Source organism: Chelonia mydas, chromosome 3 (assembly GCF_015237465.2).
Source record: "Chelonia mydas isolate rCheMyd1 chromosome 3, rCheMyd1.pri.v2, whole genome shotgun sequence".
NCBI lineage: Eukaryota > Metazoa > Chordata > Testudines > Cheloniidae > Chelonia > Chelonia mydas.
The window spans coordinates 35,264,718-35,286,128 of NC_057851.1; the positions used below are offsets into that span (position 1 = coordinate 35,264,718).

At 39.0% G+C, this 21,411-nt stretch overlaps 1 long non-coding RNA gene across 1 annotated transcript; it reads left to right on the plus strand.

Annotated features, from left to right (window-relative positions):
• Positions 1-2,764: 2,764 nt before the first annotated feature.
• On the plus strand, positions 2,765-20,875 carry LOC122465336. The gene is made up of 4 exons (XR_006290085.1): positions 2,765-2,937; positions 3,454-3,455; positions 8,845-8,855; positions 20,865-20,875. It is a non-coding gene; the product is annotated as an uncharacterized LOC122465336 (long non-coding RNA).
• Positions 20,876-21,411: the final 536 nt, after the last annotated feature.

Sequence of the window (21,411 nt, forward strand, 5' to 3'; positions counted from 1 at the left end):
AGCATTAATAGGATTTGAATATATATCCATGAAAGATTGTTTGGCCTAAACTTTCCAAAGAGCAGTCCCGTTTTTGCATTTGAAAATTGCATCAAGATTGGATGTTTGTCTAAAAGATGTGCTCTATGAATTATTTTGGGGAAGTAGTATACAGGCGGTCAGGCTAGATGATTATAATGGTTCCTTCTGGCCTTGGAATGTATGAATCTATGACATTGTTTCTGTTCCCATCTAGAATGACCCTAACTCTTATAAATGGAGGGAAGGCTTGAATTAAGTCATTTGACACTCTCTGGAAGAAGATAGGAGCCCTTTAGGGGGAGGTAGCAGAAGATAAGCAGGTTTAATTAATTTTATAAAATTTTAAACTTTCACTTTCTGAGCTGTGTAGCCCTTGCCCAAGCCATCATTCCTAGAAAAATTAGACTTTTGTAAGATTTATTGGCAGGGTGCCTCAAACTTTATATTTTATTTTCTCTTATTCCCATAAAAGAATTGTGTACACGTATGCAGTCCTAATTGTGCAGAAACACGTACAAGTAATTAGTCTCTTAATTGTGAAGAATTGTGTACATATACACAGTCCCAATTGTGAAGAACCGTGTCACATAAAGCCCTAATAACACCCATTATGGTAGGCCTCTCCCCCAAGGTTTGGAGAAACAGGATCCTTTCTTCAATGATTTTTTCCCCTTCCAACACATACAATAAGGTCTGGATGCTTTGGAAAGAAAAATGTAACTTGAAACAAAATATGGTGCTAATTACAGTGCAAATAAAATATAGCCAATGGTTCAAAACCTATTTGGCAGCGAAAAAACATTCAAAATAATTGCAGGTTGAAGAATATGTTTACTGAATATTTTAATCCACTTGCTGCAAATGGGAAGGTTTCAGACAGAGCTGGTCAGACAGTGCTATATATTTTCTGCAATTAATTTCAAACAAAACTAAACTATTTCATTTCATTTGAAAGTTTTTGCAGATTTTTTAACAAAACAAAAACTGAACATTTTTCCAGTTTTCAAAAATTAAAAATTTACAGGGTTCCTCACCTTTCTCTCTATTTTTTTTTACTTTCTTTCCTTTTGAAATACACAGAACAAACAATAAATATATATACACAGAACAAAAAATAAATAAAAATATTCTGTAAAAATGTTCGATTTGGTCAAAAAGTCATGTTTTATTTTTAAAAAAAGTTTCATTTAAAAAATTTCAAGTAGCTCTGGTTTGAGAGTAAATTTCAAGAAAGGGCAGAACACCATGTTTTCATTTTTAAAATTGCAGCCCTATACCAGGTCTGGATTCATTCTCACAACACAAAAGGGAGCTTCAATTCCCACAAATGGCATAGTCCCAAGGGCTCTAATGCACTTCCTACTGAGAGTTTAAACACTGTTTGTAACAGCTGTAGATGAAAAGAAAGAATTTAACATGATGTTAATTTGCCTACACAAGTTGCTTGATTGGCCACTATTTTTAGGTAGCAATACCGTTTTGGTTTGTTTTTTTATTAAAAAGCATCTGCAGGAAGGTTGTTTTGTTTAGTCTGAATTGGGCCTTGTATTTGGGGAGGATGTGTTGCTCCTGAACTGGTCACCCTAACATTTGGAGGGCTGTAAATGGAAAGGCTCTAGCCTTCCTTGTTTATCATAAGATTTACTAGTGCTAACTATATTTGCATAAGATACTAGAAAGGTAGATGCTGCTGAAAAGAATCTGATCCTGACCAGAGATGCTATAACATAAAACAGAAGTTGCATCCAGATGGACTAAAAAAGTTCAAACATAAGTTCAGGTCATTTTAAGAGGAACTAGACTGGAAGACAACACAACTACTCTCAGGGGAGGAATTGTACTGAACCAGCCTACTCCAGAGAAGAAGAGCCATATTGGACTAGATCCATAAGGTAACTGAGTCTGTGGGGAAGCCAAGAAAGGCCTGCCCACAGGACAACCCCCGAATAACCATCTGTTATATAGTCTGTACTCTATCTGATTTCAAGGTTTGAAAAATGGTGGGTCCCAGGTTTGTAGTGATTTTCACTCATGTTAGAAACCTGTATGCATTGAAAAGGGGTTTGACTAAATACTAGGAATATTGCAAAGAGTTGTTTTAATGGTTTTGTTTGCATCCCTGTCCATCCTGGCTAATAGCCATTGATGGACCTATGCTCTATGAATTTATCTAGTTCTTTTTTAAACCTTGTTGTAGTCTTGGCCTTCACAACATTCTCTGGCAAAGAGTTCCACAGGTTGGCTGTGCATTATGTGAAGAAATACTTCCTTTTGTTTGTTTTAAACCTGCTGCCTATTAATTTCATTGGGTGACCCCTAGTTCTTATGTTATGAGAAGGAGTAAATAACACTTTCTTATTTACTTTCTCCACACCAGTCATGATTTTATAGACCTCTGTCATATCCACCCTTAGTTGTCTCTTTTCCAAGATGAAAAGCCCCACTCTTATCAATCTCTCGTCATATGGAAGCTATTCTATACCCCTAATCATTTTGTTGCCCTTTTCTGTACCTTTTTCAATTCCAATATATCTTTTTTTTAGATGGGGCGACTACATATGCATGCAGTATTCAAGATGTGGGTGTACCATGGATTTATACAGAGGCAATAAGATATTTTCTGTCTTACTAGCTATCCCTTTCCTAATGATGCCCAACATTCTGTTAGCTTTTTTGACTGCTGCTGCATATTGGGATCTTTTCGGAGAACTATCCACAGTGATTCCAAGATCTCTTTCTTGAGTGGTAACAGCTAAGTTAGACTCCATCATTTTATATGTATAGTTGGGATTATGTTTTCCAATATGCATTACTTTGCATTTACCAACATTGAATTTCATCTGCCATTTTATTTCCCAGCCATCCAATCCTGTGAGATCCCTTTCTAACACTTCACACTCTGCTTTGGACTTAACTGTCTTGAGTAATTCTTTATCATCTGCAAATTTTTCCACCTCACTGTTTACCCTTTTTTTCCAGATCATTTATGAATATGCTGAACAGTACTGGTCCCAGTACAGACATTTTGGGGGTCACCACTATTTACCTCTCTGAAAACTGACCATTTATTCCTACCCTTTGCTTCCTATCTTTTTTGCACTTCTTCTGTTTTTCTATAAATTGTTTTACTATAATCTAAATAACAATTAATTAATTATTAGTGTTATTCAGGGTAAATGGGAATAATACTATGTCCTTTGGCTGACTTGTCTATTTAAATTATCAGCTCTCCAGGACAGGGACTATTTCTTACTTTCTCTGTACACCGGATTGCAGAATGGGGTTCCAATCTTGGTTGAAGCCTCTATGTGTTCCTGTAATATAAATAATAATACACTGGACTGGTTTCAGGGTAAACATCCTTGCTCTATGTAGGGAGGAGACTCAGCAACTAATTCACAATTTTGTAGTTATGCTGATGCTAAGGAAAAGTGGTATGTAGGAAATCAGGAGCTCCCTTATTTGAACACTCCTGCCTCTGGGAAACTCCCTTTCACAGAGATGTTTTTGTTTTCACTTCCCATGGCAGGCCAGCTTTTCCCCTATGTATGTTGGCTTGCTGCAGAGCAAGGATTTGTGGTTTGTCGAGGCTTGAACAACTTGCCAAGCTGCTGAAATTTACTGTTGGATCAGGGCCCAATATTTTCATTTTCATTCTTATTTGTTGAATGTTCTTTTGCTAGTATAACACTTTAAATCCCCAGCAAAAGCAATTTTTTCTCTAGCAACATCTACCTCTATAATTTAGCTACACAAGCCAATACAAATTACTGCAGGTTCTAGCTGCAGTGATGTAGCCATACAAATAATATAGCATCAATTTAAAAAAATGAATAGACTTTATGAAATGGCAAACATGGTTTGAAACAGATATTTTATTTCAGTAAAATATCTGATATGAGCTTATCTATTGCAACTGCAACCAGCTCGGTCTATAAATAGTATTTGGTGGGGGATACATACATTCATTTCCACATTAAAACCCATTACCCTAAAAGCAACAATACCTTTCAAATGTAATAGGTTGAATTAGTTTCCTTTAGGTATGGCTGCAAGCCCCCAAACCAGACAGCTGGCACCTAGCTGAGGCGATAGGCTTGAGCTGCTCTTTGGAGCAGGGGCTGTGTTTTTGCATATTTGTACAGAATCTAGTAGAGGAGGGGCTTTTTTTATAAAAACCTGACAACATACGGCTGTGGTGATTTAGGGTACTTGCGGCAATTGAAAGGTATCCTACCACATTTTTGAGGAACAGCATACTCCTGTTCATTCTTGGACAGAAACCGTTTCAGAAATATACCGGAGTGGAACAGTTATTACTGGAGACCCATATTAAACTTGGAAAAGAAGAATGACAGCTATTTGACATATTGACAAAGTGACCTTCCTTAACAGAGAGGAAGAAGGTATCTCAGATCCTACTGAGCAACCGTTTCTGGCCACCCACTGGGACTTCTGTGAGGGGAATCCAAGCCTCTGTGCTTCTGGATCCTAGAGAGTTAGGAGGTCCTGGAGCCTGAACAGAGTCCAGCCACTGTCCTAATATCAGGGTCCCTAGGCACACTCTCAGGGCACAGATCTTCTATTTCTTCAGGCTCCCTGTTACTCAAATACACCCTCTCCCAGAACTCCACCCAAAAGATGTGAAGATTCTGGTTTTCAATTTAACGCTCCCAGGGGCATGCAGTAATTGTGAAGTAGTCAACACACACACACACACTGTTTACAAGCTAAAGCATTTATGCTCTTTCTACTTAATCATGACTTAATTGGCATCACGGTAACTTGGTGGGATAAGTCTCGTGACTGGAATATTGGTCTAAAAGGGCACAGCTGGTTCAGAAAGGATAGGCAGGATAAAAAGGGAGATGTTGTATTGTACAAAAAGAACATATACACTTGTTCTGAGATACAGAAGGAGGTGAGAATCAGACCACTTGAAAGTCTCTGGGTAAAGATAAAAGGGATAAAACAATAGGGTTGATGTCATGGTAAGGCCTACCAAGACCACCAAATCAGGAAGAGGAGGTGGATGAGGCATTTCTAGAATAAATAATAGAAATATCCAAAACACATGACAGTAATGGGGGAGTTTAACTACCCTGACATCTGTTGGAAAAGTACTATGGCAAAACCCAGAATTTCCAAGAAGTTATTGGAATGCATTAGGGACAACTTTTTATGAGAAAGTGGAGGAAGTAACCAGGGACAGCCATTTTAGACTTGATTCTGACCCACAGGGAGCAATTCATAGTGAATCTGAAGGTGGAAGCAATTTGGGTGAAAGTTATAATGAAATGATAGATTTAATGATTCTAAGGAAAGGAAGGAGTGAGAGCAGCAGAATAAGGACAACAGATTTTTAAAAAGCAGACTTTAACAAACTCAGAAAACCTGTAGGTAAGGTCCCATGGGAAGAAAATCTAAGTTAAAAAAGAGTTCAGGAGAGCTGGCAGTTTCTCAAGGAGACAATATTAAAGGCACAACTGCAAACTACCCCAATGCGAAGGAAAGATAGAAAGAACAGTAATAGGCCAATATGGCTTCTTCAGAAACTTTTTAATTACCTGAAAATCAAAAAAGTATCCCACAAAAAATACAAAACATTGATGAATTGCTAAGGAGGAGTACAAAAGAATAGCACAAGAATGTAGGCTAAGCCCCAAAATGAGTAACACCTAGCAAGGGACATAAAAGGCAATAAAAAGAGGTTCTTTAAATATATTAAGAGCAAGAGAAAGACAAAGAAAAATGTAGGAGAAGATGGGGAAGGAGAGCTATAGGTGATGACAGCTATAGCTGACATCAAAAAGGCTCAGGTGTTTAATGTCTATTTTGCTTTAGTCTTCACTAAAAAGATTAATGGTGACTTAATAATATTAATAACATAGGAGAAGGAACACAAGCCGAAATAAGGGAGGAATAGGTTAAAGAATATTTAGATAAGCTAGATGTATTCAAGTTGGCAGGGCCTGGTGAAATTCATCCTAGGATACTTGAGGAACTAGGTGAAGCAACCTCAGAACCACTAGCAATTATCTTTGAAAATTCAAAGCTCCCAGAGGACTGGAGAAGGGCAAACATAGTGCCTATCTTTAGAAAGCAAAACAGAGGATCCAAGGAATTATAGACTGGTCAGCCTAATTTCAATACCTCTCAAGATGCTGAAAACAAATTATTAGACAATCAATTTGTAAGCATCTAGAGGATAATAACTCTATGTGAAGAATAGTTATCAATGGTCCACTGTCAAAGTGGGAGGACATATCTAGAGGGGTCCTGCAGGGATCAGTCCTGGGTCTGGTACTAGTCAATATTTTCATTAATGATTTGGATAATAGAGTGGAGAGAATGCTCATAAAATTTGCAGATAACACAAAACTGGGAGGAGTTGCAAGCACACTGGAGGACAGGATTATAATTCAAAACAACCTTGACAAATTGGAGACTTGGTCTGAAGTCAACAAGATAAAAATCAATAAAGACAAGTGCAAAGTACTTCACTTAAGAAGGAAAAATTAAATGCACAACTGCAAAATGGGGAATAAATGGCTAGGTGGTAATAATGCTGAAAAGGATTTGGTGGTGATAGTGATTCACAGATTGAATATGAGCCAAGAGTATGATGCAGTTGTGACAAAAGGCTAATATTCTGGGGTATATTAACAGAAGTGTTATATGCAAGACATGAGAGGTAATTGTTCCACACTACTACTGGTGAGGCCTCATCTGGAGTACTGTGTCCAATTCTGGGCGCCACACTTTAGGAAAGATGTGGATAAATTGGAGAGGGTCCAGAGAAGAGCAAAAAAAATGATAAAAGGTTTAGAAAACCTTACTTATGAGGAAAGGCTAAAAAAAACTGGTCACAGTCTTGAGAAAAGAAGACTGAGGCATGGAGACCTGATACGTCTTCAAATATGTTATGAGCTGTTGTAAAGAGGATTGTGATCAATTGTTCTCCATGTCCACTGAAGCTAGGACAAGAAATAATCTGAAGCAAGGGAGATTCAGGTTGGATATTAACTTTCTAACTATAAGGATTGTTAAACACTGGAATAGGCTTCCAAGGGAGATTATGAAATCCCTGTCACTGGAGGTTAGACAAAGAACAAGAATAGGTTAGACAAACTCCTGTCACGGATGGTCTATGTTTACTTGGTCTCACCTCAGCACAGGGACATGGACGACATGATGTCCTGAAGTCCTTTCCAGCCCTAGATATCTACAATTCTATTATTCTATGTTGAACATAGGAGTAGAGTAGAGACCATAAAAATAATAAACATCTGAAACTGCAAATGTCCCTCACTTTCTAACTCACGCTTTTCCCTTGTGGATCCTTGGGGGGACCATATGGATCCAGGAAGGCTGGGAGGGAGTCATAAACGTTGTCCTCTGCCTCATGCAGGCTGTTACATGGTGAGTGCCCTTTCCCTCATGGATTGAACAATATGGCCCCCTGATGGTTCTTGGCTTACCTGGGGAATGTCAGTTACCTTCATTACCCCTGCCTCTACAGTGAAGGAGACTTGCTCGTGCTTAGCTGTGTGTCAGCTCCCCAATATCACCAACTTAAAGTGCAACTTAAGCACTCTCCTCTGGGCTATACCAGCCCTTATTTTGCCTTTCAGGTTTAGAATAGGCGCACCCGAGTCCCTGTGAAGCGTTCCACTGTGATATCCAGCCCCTGACACTGGCTATTCACAGATTTATGAAATCTGCTGTTCCTAAAGGAACAGCACACACCAGCTTGTATGATTCATCTCAGGGTTATCACTTTGCTTAATAGGTACCATAGTGGTGAGATATATTTATAGTGAAAACAATAATATGGTTATGATCAAAGCTTCAAGTGACAGTGAGTAAGAATATTGGAAACAAATGGTTACATATAAAACAAATCATTACACTATCTAGAGACTGAATTTAACTATCAGGTTAACTTCCTGTTTGGAGAAGCTGATCTCACCCAAAGTCTTTTGCCGCTATTCAACCAAGGTTGACTATCATCTCATTTTCATTAAAGTAAATGCACTGTCCATTTACTTCCTAGGTGCAGGATGAGGCAGTGTCTTCTTTCCTTTCATTTATACCCCCAAAGTTCATTGTCTGTACTCAGAGGCAGAATAACCACCTGTGACTTGTTTTTCCTATGTGGCTGCTTCCCTGTTGACTTCAGACCTCTTCACTGACTTTGCATGTAAATGGGTATCCATTGTGTTAACATACAAAGCTTAATTTATATCTTGACAGGGAGGTGACTAAACATCTCTTATCTGACAGAAAACCAGTTTTTTTACCTCTGTTGGTAACTTATACCTTGATATAGACTTTAACAAAATATTTTCAACATATATACGTCACTCCTTATACAATATCTGTACAGACATTTCACAACAAATTAATGACCTCAGCTTTCATTTATGACCTCACATGACATTCTTTGGTGAACCAGAATGTACATACCAGAATCAGGCCATTTCTGTAACCCCCTTGGCAGTTGGCATTAAGGGGTTCTTGCGTCACAACCAGCTTGTGTCCTTTTAACACTTTCAGCCCCCGCGTCAGACGACAAACCCTTGCCAGCTTCCTCACAGGAGCACAGACACCTGCCAGGTGTCTTTGTTGCCAAGGCAACCTCTGACCAGGCCAGACCAGTTCTTCTGGGCAGAGACAAGTCTTCTGTGTAGAGTAAATAGATTTCTAGTGATTGGGTACTTAAAAATCAGTTACCCTCTTTTATTCTTTTGCCACCAGTCATTGGCATTTTCAACCCAACATGGAAGCAAATGTATCATAGAGAAGGCAAAAGGCTGCAAGTTCAAAATGGAGTTTGCAGCCTGAAACAGACACATAGGTTTCAGAATCTCACACAGTATTAATGAATTGTACAGACATATTCCCAATTCATCATCGAAGGATATATAAATTCAAGGATCTGCGGAGACAATGCTGAGTCAACTCTCCTGGGCTAGTGGATGTCATAGGATATTGAATGTATATGGTCAGAGGGAAATCATTATGTTGCCTCTGACTAACTGGAACTTGCAGAAGTGTGCACTATTTCAAAAAGTCAAAAGCCATTCTGGCTATTTGGAAAAAGGTTTGTCAACTGACAGCCATTTAAATGGAATTTAAATAGCCAACCAGCAGGGCCTGGGTGGTTCTGTGAGTTCAGCAGTCTTGTTAACATGCCATGTAGATATACCTTGACTGCTCTCTTTGCATTTGTGGTAAAGATTAAGGCCCAATTTTGTGATGTTGAAATCAAGGAGAGCTTTGCTTTTGACTTTACCAGATAAAAGTTCAGATTCTATATGTGTTTCAGCATTTAGAATTTTGTATTAGGAAGATCACAATGTAACCATTTACATTTATTATATTAAATATTTATTTTCGAATGCATCTTTCTATCAGTATTTTTGAGAAGTTGTACCTAATAAGTATTGGTTTTGTTATATAATCTGGTTATAAACCGTAATCTGGGGCTTGATTCTGTGTCTATTGAAGTCCATGGTAAAGCTACCATGGACTTCAGTGGGGGCAGGATCAGGCACCTGGAGAGAAAAATCTTAATATCCTAAGTACCAGGTCTTAAAAGCCAGTAATCTCTATCTATCTGATAGAAAAGAATCCGTATCTGCCTGATAGAAAAGAATGGACACCCAAAGATGGACTGGTAGACAAGAGCCAAATTTGAGCTACACCCTCTATATTTGAAATCTTATGGAAATACAGAATGAAAATATGTCATACGAGTCCTAAACAAATACATTTTTATTTGTATTTGCAGCAAATAAAAATCTGTAAACTGGTAAGAGATAAAACCAGCAAGAGGCACTATTTGACAACAATTGAGAGGTAAGCAGAAACTTTAAAAAAGGAAAAATCTTTTTAAATAGTGTAAAACTGCAAGGTAAGCATTTTTACAAGCATTCAGGAAGAAATGTTCTTTCATTGCCAGCATTGAATAGAAATCTCACTAGTTTCAGGTCCAAACTTCAGTCGGAAAAATAGAGAGCAGTGGGAAAATTCATGGCTGTTTATATTGTTGCCCCTTTTCAACCTGAGTGACCAGTCAAAGTTAGGGGACCTGGGGATGTGCCAGCTGGAAGCAGAAATTGATGGAGTCTGATATTTTCTTTGATTAAGTCTTGTTTATTTACAAGGAATGCACAAAGTCTTGTGTTTCTGAATGCAGAGGGAACCAAGAACAAAAGTTCTATAGAAAGTAAACAGTTCTATAGTTTACAGCCCCCAAGTCTCTTTAGCCAGCACCAGAATCAGAAGCTCTCTCTCTCACTCTAGCTTTTTCTATGGTCACACTGCTTACAGGCTCTTGCTTGGCTTTGACTCTCCCTCTGTCTCCATACTTGTCTATCTCAAGGTACGTCTACCCTGGCAGAGTTACAATGCTGGGAGTTACAGCACCACTCAGAGAATGCTGAAGGGAAACCACTATTGTGTGTTCACACTATCAGCTGCCTGCTCAATAGCATGTTCACACTTGGGACACTTGCAGTGGTATTTGGACCGGTGCACTCTGGGCAGCTATCCCACAGAGCATCTCTTCTTCTTCTGCCGCTAAGAGTTGTGGGAAGACAGAGAGGGTTGCAGGGCATCCTGGGTCCTGTCCCAATGCCCCGGGCTTCACATCCCAGCAATCCCTGTGCTTCTGTCCACATTTGGCGCCATCTTTCAACGGTTTGTGATCTGTGCACCCTGCCTCTTCGGGCTGCAGGAATGGATCCCAAACTGCTGACTAGTGTGCTGCTCGCTCTGACCAACATGTCATGAGTGGCAGTGGAGTTATTCCTTAAACAACAAAGGCAAGAGGAGTGCGACACTGATCTCACCATGTGTACTATCTACGACACGAGATTGCTTGTGGCATTCACAGAGGTGCTGAGCACAGTGGAACGCCGCCTTTGGGCTCAGGAAACAAGCACTGAGTGGAGGGATCACATCGTGATGCATGTCTGGGATGATGAGCAGTGGCTGCAGAACTTTTGGATGAGGAAAGGACCACTCATGGAACTGTGTGGTCAGGTCAATATTGTGTACTTTGTTCTATAGGAATGGAGAAGCGAACATTCTGTAAACTAAAAAGTGCTGAACATGAACTACACGATTAATGTTAGAGCCAATATTTATTGTCTTTGTTGTCTCCTTCTAGGCTTTTTCTGTTAGTTCATATTTACAGTCTGCATTCCATGACTTAATAGCTTTATGCAGTTTGTCCTTTAAAAACATAGTCATAAGAAATACATTCTGGACATAATCTCAATTGCTGAAACTTCAAGTCCATGCAGACAGTTTTCTAATACAGATAGTTTTGTTGGTTCCTTTCTTCTTGGAAAGCGTTTTTAATAAAGTAAGCAATCTGTATAACCTCATATTATGCATTCTTTTCTTTTAAAAAAAATCAGTAACATCTGTTTGTTTTAATGGTTGTCCATCCCTAAAAAATTCTTTCCAGTTGTCATAGTGAGTTTGAAAGCACTATTTTTAAAAATATTTTATATCACTGACATCTGCTCTTTCTTTTTTGGGGGATGAAGTCAAGTATCTCATATATGCCCGATTAGTAAGTGTACTTTTAAGTAGTAGGTAATATTTCGGGGTGCCAGACTGTGTTCCCTGTAAGGTGCGCGCTTGGGCGGCTGCCCAGCAGAGATTCGCGTGCCGCCCAGCTGATTAGCAGAGCACGCACATCTGGCAGCTTGTGTTCAGGTGCCCTGCTGCTTTGCAGGCAAGGTTGCTCGGTCCTGCAGCTGCTCCCAGGATTCTCCTGCTGGCTGTGCAGAGTGGGGCAAGGGGCTGCTGATGTCAGGGTGCCCCCTGCCCCTTGCCCCTGTAGCCCATCTCCGCAGAGCAGGGGAGAGAGGATAGCCTGGCTCAGGATTGGAGGACTCGGATCTGCTGTGGTCTGAGATGTGAAGGGTGAGTGAGTGAGTGAGTGCCTTTCCTAAAGAGACAGCGCACATTTTCTGAGACTTCCCCAGCAGTCAGCACACACACTCTCTCTCTCTCTTCCCCTCCCCCCTGCCCATGTACCCCATCTCCACAGAGCAGGGGATGAGAGACAACAGGGCTCAGGACAGAGCAGGAGAGCTTTCAGTGTGTGCCTTAAAAAGACAGTGCACAGAGTCTCTCAGAAACTTCCCCAGCAGCCAGCACACAGTCTCTGTGTCACACTGTCTCACACACACACGCTGTCTCTTGCCACACACACACTGTCTCTGTGTCACACACACACTATGGGTCTCTCTCTCTCTCTCTCACACACACACACATCTCTTTCACACTCACCTCTCAACACATACTTGTATTATTGTTGTTGTTACTTCTTGGTACTTCCTGCAATGCACATATATTCTCTGTAATTTTATTCTTTCAAACTGTATTATTTTAGTGTTTTGACTGGTCTATGCATTTCATAATTTTTATTTCTCTTATACTTAAATTTAGTTCTTTGAGTTGTGAGTTCTAAAATGCCCAACCAGTCCTGGCTGGAGTAATTATCCCTATGGTAACTTTTTAAAAATATATATTATATCTAGGTTTTTTGTTTCTACTGGTGGTGCACATCCGCACATACCTCGGTGCACATAACAAAATTTATTCCGCACATGGATGGAGAAAATGAGAGGGAACACACTGCCGAAATTTTGGGATAAGAATCCAACACACAGTTATATCATGAGGTTGAGTTTGCCAGTTTCTGTTCTATTTGTGTCAATTATGGATTCTGTCTATCAGAGATACATTCCAGTGCCAGTCTAATCTGTGTCACCCTATGGATCTCTTGAAGTCTAGTAGTGCCAGGCCTCCCATCTCAACTGGACATTCCAGCCATTCTGTTTTTATTCTTGGCTTCTCATTTGACCATAGGAATTTTTAATAGATTTTCAAAATTTCTTGAAGAAATGTTTGAGAGGTATAAAAGGAATCCTAGAAAAAGGATACAAGATCCTGGGCAGGATATTCATTTTAAGTATATGAATTCTACCTATCAAAGTCAATTGTAATAACACCCACTTTTCTAGGTCGTTGTAAATAATAGAATTGAATTGAAAAAAACTCCCCTACTTTAGCTGATACATGAATGCCTAAATATCTAATTTTATTATTTAATACTTTCAGTAGGCATTTTTCATGTATTGGATATACTTTGAAACTGAGACAAATTATTTCTGATTTAGAGTAGTTTAGTTTGCATCCCAATTCCTGACCAAAAATTTCAATTACTTCTTGTAATAGTGGCCAACTTTTATTTATATCTTGAATAAAAAGCATAAGGTCATCAGCGTATAATGAAACTTTGTTTTCTATTCCCAATACAATTATTACCTGAATTTCTTGACTGTTTCCTGATCTTTTATGCTAATGGTGTGATATTTAAATCAAATAAGGGTGACAATAGACACCCGTGTCTTGTTCCTCTGTATAATGTTATTGGCTCAATCTTTGTGACATTTCCACAAATACATGCTGTAACATTTCAGGGCAACTGCACCTGTGTTCCCCCTCTATGATCCAGCAAAGGCACATGCCCATTGCCTCTATTGGGAAAAGACCCACGTGTCTCTACCTCCTGACCAGGGTATTTCCAGGTTGTACAGCTCCCTGCCTACACTGTGAATTCCGCAGCAAAGTCAGACTGCCTAAACAGGCCTGTTTTACTTTTCTCCTCAGAGACAGTAAATAGTATAATTGCCACAGTTAAGCTACCACACAACTCTTTCTCAGTATGCACATTTATTCTTAAGGTAGAAGCATGACAGAGAAAACATATTAAAACAATAAAAAACTTACAAGCATGCAAGTAAGCTCACCAGGGATTATTCCAATTCCAACAAGGGTTTGGCCGGTGAACAGTCCTTCAAACTCCACAAGAAGTTTTCCTGTGGTTACAAGTTCATTTGCCCAAGAACCAGTGAGTTACTCCTTTATGTCATTTGGGCTTTTGATCTTGGAAATAGGTAATTTGTAGGCAAAGGTCCATCAGGGTAAAACTTCAGAAGATCACGTTCAGAAGTAGACATTTGCATTCCTACCAAGTATTTCCTAGGCAACCTACTCAACTAAAAGTTCATTTTGTCTTAGCTCATTGTTTAAAAGAGTCTTTCAAAGCTCATAACATTTTCCAAGGTTTACATTAGCCATGTCACCTAGATAAATTACATATAATCCCTCAATAACACATAAATATTTGCATTTTGATAAAATAAACTTTAACATGCTTAAACTTAATTCAATAAGGTTTGTCTACTCTAGAATATTGACATACCTGTCATACATACCATAGGATTTTTGTAGACTATTTTAATCGACTTATAAAAGTGTTCCCCAAAACCATATTTCTCCAACATTCTAAATCAAAATGGACTTTCTACCAAGTCAAATGTCTTTTCTGCATCGATCATTAGAAAGCAGGCAACTTTATGAGTGTTTTTGGAATGCTATACCATATGTGAGAATTTTCTTATGATATTCATATGGCTTCTTCCTTTTACAAAGAGAGTCTGTCTTTGGTGCACTCATTTAGAATTATTGTCTATAATCTGGACGCTAATATTTTAATTAAAATATTGCTATCTATATTTATAAAATATTGGATCTGATTAGGCTTTATTTGGCTTAGGTATCAAAACTACATCTGCTTGATAAAGGTATTTGGAAAGCTCTCTATTGCTAAAGAAGACTGAAATACATTTGCTAACCATGACATTATTTGTGTTTTAAACATTTTATAAAATTCAAGGTTATCCATGTGGTCCAGGACTTTCCCCAGATGTTAGTCATGAGATGACCATCTCTATTTCTTCTCGTGTTATTGGCCATCTAGTACTATTCTTTCATTATGTGTTAGTCTGGGCATTTTAAGATCCTGCAATACACTAGCTCCCAATTCTTCCATATTTACATATTTGCTAGCATATATCTCTCAGAAATATTCTCCTAGTATTTTGTTAATTCCTTTGTTTGGTTTTTGGAGTATTCCATTTTTGTCTTTAAGATATGGTATGCTGTTCTGGGTCTTCTGTTGGAAATCAGTCTGGCTAGTAATCTGCCAGATTTGCTCCCCCAGTCATAAAATCTTTGTTTGGCAAATAAGAGAGCTATCTAGGGTTTGTTTGTTTGTTTGTTTTTCAGTTCGCAGTGATTATAATGCTCTTTTTTGCATTCTTAATCTCTTAGAGCAAGTCAGTGTTATTAGTCAAATTATATTGCTTCTGCAAACTGTAAATTTGTTATTCTACAAAACAAATTATTTTTGCCTGTCTTCTTTTCCTGTAACTAATATATGAAACAATATGCCCCGTTATTATGTTTAAAGGCCTCCCACTAGTTCCCAGGGATATATCGTGTCGGAGATTATCCTTAATATAATTTTCAATATGATTTTCCATTTTCTTCATAAAGTCTGTGTCTTTTAAAAATATACTACTAAATCTCTAACTTCTTTCTCTTATTCCTGAATTAGACTTCTATTTCATGAAGACAGGAGCATGGTCACAAATATGAATTAATCCAGTTATAACATTAAAAATTTCATGTAAATTTTGATGTCAAAATTAGATCTATCCTAGCATATGTTTTGGCAGTTTTGGAGAAAAAAGTGAAGTCCCTCCCATTATGTTGTAGAACTTCATGATATCTTCCATACCCTGTTCTTTATATGTTGATTCCAGTATTTGAGCTTTTTTGGATAGAGCTTCTTGTCTAGAGTAAAAGAAATCAAGAGTAGATGCTAAGTGTATTTATCTGTGTTTACCTATATATCCTGTTAGAAGTTTAACAATCTTAGATTTAGTTTTTTAAGGACAGTGTGATATTTGGGTAAGACCTGAGATTCATATTGACCTGGGGATAAATGTCTAGTCCTTTGGGATTAGTGAACCTCACATATGGTGAATTGGGTTTTCAGTAACCTCTCACTATATTAGACTAGTTTGTCTAGATGGGAGCCAAGGGCTGGAATGCCTAAAGGAGACTGTGTTTGGCTTCTTGTTAACTAACGCGGTACTACAGAAGCTCTTTGTTACTTGCTTGATTAATCTAATTATAGAATAAACCACCAGTTTGGGGATTGTCTACCCTATTTCTTGCAGTCTGCCCTAAGTGTGGCATTTTGAGTGTGGCCCATCCAGGCACCATGGTCACAAGCAGGACCATGTCCTGTCTTTTTGGTCTGTTTGTACAGTGCCTACCACAATGGGGTCCAGGGCCAGGAGTAGGGCTCCTAGGTGCTATCGTAGTACAAATCTATAGAATAAAATTCCAAAAATGTCACGCTGCGTGTCACTCTGAAGCCCAGAATGTCTGTAAAGTCTGTGTGAAGTGATGGAACAGCTGCAAGCATGGTTAGAGCTCTTTTTGTTCAGAATATCATTAAGCTGAATCATCACTGGGTTTCACAGTCTGTTACTGTTCAATTTTAAGTTCTCAGCCTTTTTGACTTAACAACTTATACCTGTCTTGTGTACAGCTTCAGTAAAACACATGCCTATATCATGCCAAGAGTACAAGATCATTGTGATATCAGAAGTAACACAACCAATCATCACCCTTACTCTACAACTAATTTACATCCAACAATCTAATTGGAGTCTGCTCAGGATGGTGGATTACTTAGCCCAACTGCCACAGTTCTCTTCAAAATCACCCACACAACTAGCATACACAATAGCCCCAAATTTACATAGCCGTTTATGGCAGGATGCCCCTCATTTGCCACCCACACCAATCTTCCAGCACAATTCCCCTAGAAACAAATCAACACAACCAGCACACACAATAACCCAAACATCATTCTGACCCGTTGTGGGAAGTAATGGAAAAAGCTCTGTTTGTTTAGACTATCACCAGCTTCAATCACCACTAGGATTTGCAGTCTGTTACTGTCCAGTATTTAAGTTCTTGGCCATTTTTGGCTTTTTTACACACATGACTGTAATTACACCCATGCAACAGCATGGGCTTTCAGTTACTAGTAAATAATACGGTATAACTACTGAAAGAGCTGGAAAAATTGCCAGAGTTGGCAACACTGTTTGGTCTCAGCTAATCATGTAAATTATTCCTTGGGCCTCTATTATGCTTAGAATGTCTGCTTCCCACTCATTATGGGACTGAAATAGAATGTTTTAGAGGGCACTGGCAAGTTGATCTCAGCATGAAATTGAATTCCCTATGCCTTCTAAGGCCAAAAGTCTTTGAAACGTAGGGGAATTCACTCGCTCCACGTCCTCGGCGGCATTTCGGTGGCGGGGGCCTTCAGTGCTGCCGAGGACCCGGAGCACTGCTCAGTGAGTACAAGCAGGTGGCACCTTTCTTTATGTCCGCTGCCCCTGTTCGCTGCACCTAGCTATGCCACTGGTTAGGAAACTGAGACTGAGTCTCCAGAGCAGGAATCTAATCAAATATCTTCAGAGAAGTAGAATTACAGGTAAGGAATTACACATGTAACCTACCATGGCACTGAGTGCTCTTTAACACAACATGTGATATAACACAAGGGCCACAACTTTGTCTAATATGGTGAATCCAAATTTTTAAAATGATCTTTCAAAATACTGTCTGTATTCACTGAGAAACAGGTGTGTTCATTATTGTTTCATTTTCCACTGCACAGTTCAGTGTGTCTTTAACTTTTTAATCAGGTAAATGAGCCACAAAGCAGTTTTACAGAGTGAATTTGGCTATGAAATTGTTAAATTAGACACAGTCTACAGGGGTCACCTAATTTTATGTTTCTACATCTGTTGTTTATCATAATCAAAACTAATTTTATTAATTTGAGATTACAAACTGACTATTTCCAGTACTCTACCATTTTAAATGTTTTCTCAAATTCATTTAGTGCTCGTGAAAGGAGCAAGACTGATTGTTCTGAAGAATAAAGTCCTCTGTCTGCTGTACAGATATAGAATCGTCAGAGGCAGTGGAATCTTCCCCATGTGGCCCAACCAGGTGAGGAGGTTGTTCATTCTTCATAATCATTGCACCTTTGGACTCTTTCCTGGATTGTTAAATCTATTGGGAAATGAACAAAGGCTAATTCATTTAATCATATTTGCCAACAATCCACCTATTTCTATCAGCATTTTAGCTATATTTAACTTCTCAAAACTTTTTTTCATCATTTGAGGTGACTTTCTTTAAAAGGAGGATGCAAGTTCCAGTGTATAGGAAACAGGACTGGGAGTCAAATAGCTTGGATTGTATTGCTGGCTCTGACACTGACTCACTGTTTGACATGTTATAAGTCACTTACCTGTTTCACAGTTTCCCCATCTGTAAAATAGGTATGTTGTTTTATGGAATACATGCAATAGTCAAAAAATTTAACCTACTTAGAATTCAAATTCACTGAGGCAGAATAATGGCTGTACATACAATTTATCTTAATTCTTTATTGTTAATATATTTTTTTTAAGAAGAGAGAAAAATGTGTATATATATTATATTCCGTTTTCATACTGGAATACTATCAGGTCAAGTCTAACCCAAAATTTGAATTTTGTATAAAAAAGCTTTTACAAAACTTAAGACCATTATAAAATGTTTCCATAGATTTTGTTTGTTGTTTACATTCCAAAGGAAACCACTTTTAAATGAACAAATTCTCTGTATTTTTGTAAGCCAATCATCTTAACATCCTATTATAGAAAAACATTGCAAAATGAAACTCACTAGGCGCTAACTCTAAACACAGGTGAAATAGAAGTCTATTTTTGTTGTCCAAGGTGAGAGAAATGCAAAAAAATAGACACATTGTATTGATGGTTAAAAGCAAACTAGCATTTTAAATTACAGTTTCAATAATAACACATAACACCAATTATTATTTATAAGATTAGGTGTAAGGAAATTTGGGAAGGGTATTACCAGCTTTGTCTATTACTTTGGGGTATGCTCATTTATTAGGGTTACTCTTCTGGGGTGTTCTGTACTTCTATCAATGTGTCACTTGTGTTCTCATATGGAGCTCTACTTCTCCCTGCTGCAAGTTCCCTCCCAATGGAGCTGTCCTGCGGGACCTAGGTTCCCCAGGGCTGGGTTCTTCCACTCCCAGATTCAGATGAACACACACACACATTAACGGAGCACATCTGAGAGGACCAGGGTAATCAGCACTCCCAAGCTGACCCCTTATATGTCCCTGGACTCAGGAGGCTGGGTCGAGCAGCACTTTCAATCTGCCACCCTCATGTGCCCCTGGACTCAGCATGTCTCTATCCCCACTTTCACATTACAATTGTTCTGGTAGTAACCCATTTGATGAGCAAACCCCACAGGATTTTTGGGTGCTGCAGGGATCTTTTAGCTTAGGTACAAGGAGCGTTGCTGCAGAGCGAATGAGGAAACCAAAAAACACCCACGAGAGAGAGAGGCAACCCGCTTAATCATGAAAGTTATTTATTGCCAGGTAATAACCATAGGGGAGCCAAACAAACAAAACAGTTATAAAATAAATCTAACTTAAATTTGATTATAAAAGTCAGGTTTACAAAACTATAACTGATCACACAAGTCAGGGTCAGGAGACTATCCCTAGAGAGAGAGAGTTGGGTTCTCATTCCATGAAGCTTGAATCGATCAGGGATCCCAGGTGGTGGTGGTAGCTGAGGATCCAGAGTGCTGGAGTCAAGCAGAGCCCCCAGCACAATCAGTCAGGAGAAGATGAAGTCCCAATAGAACTGATGCAGATTTTGGATCCAGGCATCAGAACACTTACTTGAGCATAGGTAGGGTTTTTTGTAGAGAAACAACAATGGTTCAAGGGAGAACGCTAGATTTGTTTATGTGTAAACAAGGGAGTATACCAAAGTTGTTTTGTTCAGGCTAGACATGGGAGCTGATCATTCCTGGCTTTGGGCGGTGTTCCTTGGAGGGAGCTCACAATGCAATTAGGGAGCTTCACTATTTTGCATACCAATAAAGGATTTATTACTTGAATTGGTATGTTAACTACTGAGCTGGGTGTGTGCAGGCGTGGGTTCATTAACATCTGGAGCAGAGATCCCCCATCATGTAGTGCTTTCCTGGTCCCAGAGTTCCATTTTTATATATATATTTATATATATAGTTTTTGCCTTGGAATCTCTGTTCTCCATTCTGTATGCTTATGGATTTTAGGGGGCTTATTCCTTCACCCACTTACTTCCCTGCTCCTTCTCGCATGAACAGAGAGCAACAATACCCGAAGTCCAAAGGTGCAAACAATTCGATGTTCATTGGGGTGAACTTCCAGCAAGCATGATTCCAGTTTCCTTCCTTAGTGTTCCCCTTCCCAGCTCTGACACCACAGAGCTTTACCTGTGTCCCTGTTCCCATTCCCCCCCTTAGCAAAACATGTTTCCAATTTCCCCACCCCCATTCTCTGTTCCCATTTCCCACACACACAGACACACACACTTTCTGATTGACTGCAGACTATATAGTAAAACTTGAGTTCTGCTTAGGTATACCTTAACCAATCATTTTACTGAAATTTAACTAACCCAATCCTAACATATTGTAACATGATTATTTAACCAATTATATCCCACCACCTTAATTAGTTTACACCCAGCAAAATTAATTATACAGCAGACAGAAACAATCACAGAACCAGACAGAGATGATACAGACAAACAATAGGGAAATGGGGACAACAGTGATAGAACAACAAAGAAATGAGGATTTCACATCCCAGCTATTGATAAGTGAGTTCTTGCCAGACAGGATGCTATCAAACTAAGTTTCCTTTTACATCTTCTAGGCACTTCCCTTTCTCTGGAGGCGATAGGCATTATCAGGACAGGATTGTATTCCTAACAGCCCAATAGCACCTGATTTCAGTGTGACTAGTTTGGAATGTGAGGATGTGACGGTTCGCTTCCCAGTTTATGGCTGCCTCTGCTGCTTAGCCAAAGATCTAAGCCTAAGCACAGGGCCTCAGACTGTCACAGTAAGAGAAGGACCTTACACTGGCAGACAGTGATTTTGATTCTTTCTTTTATACCTCTATAACTAGCTAAGTGATAAGAATACACTAAATTCTTTATAGGCCTTTACAGACAGACCTGAATATCTATATCCTAACAATGAAGATGCCTCTTTGCTCCATCTTCGATGCAAATGAGGCTAGGGGAGTTTCCTTAATTCTGTCATTCTTATTCCAGGGGTTTAGATGTGTCTCCCACTGCCTTTTCATTGCTTTTTGTAAGTCTTTCTTCTGATCAGTTTTGGTTCAAGCAGAGGCTGGGGTGGGGGAAAGTCTTTTGTGAGTCAGACAGGCTGGGTACTGCACCCAGGTTCCCCAAGAACACAGAGCTGCTAGGTAACAAGGGCATTTTAAATAAAGAGCCAGATTGTTTGCTCTGATTTGGTGAG